We start from the raw sequence: 564 nt of genomic DNA on the forward strand, positions 1-564 counted from the left end.
TATGGAGAGAGAGAGAGAGAGAACGACAGATAGAGAAGAATGATGAGTACGAGCATTTATTCTACAGCGAAGTAAAGAGAGGAAGACGAGAGCTAGAGAGAATCTGAAAAGAAAAAGAAGAAGACGAAGAAGGAAGTAACCCAAGTAGAATATAAGTCAAACAAGACAAGAAGGGCCACACAGCACTTACATCTCCCTTCAATCTATCCACCTCTTCATCCTCCTATCTTAAATCTATCCATCTTGAACGTCTCTATCCATATCTACGTACTTTGAACCTATCTATCTATCTAATTTTATCTTCTCTCTCTCTGGTCTCGATCTGTCTGTAAGGGCAAACATCTGTACCGACGCCTATCGTCACATATACGTATACAACGATTCATTAGTATAGACATACAGATATACCTACATATCTATCTATATCTACATATATCTATGGATCTGTACATGTCTCCACACAGCCATCGATATACATATGTTATCACTCCTTTCTCCAGGTTTCTATAGCAACATGAAGAAGTAGAAGAAGAGGAAGAAGAAGAAGAAGGAGAGGAAGAGAAA

This window comes from Cystoisospora suis (genome assembly GCF_002600585.1).
Source record: "Cystoisospora suis strain Wien I chromosome Unknown contig_6712, whole genome shotgun sequence".
In the NCBI taxonomy this organism is placed as follows: domain Eukaryota; phylum Apicomplexa; class Conoidasida; order Eucoccidiorida; family Sarcocystidae; genus Cystoisospora; species Cystoisospora suis.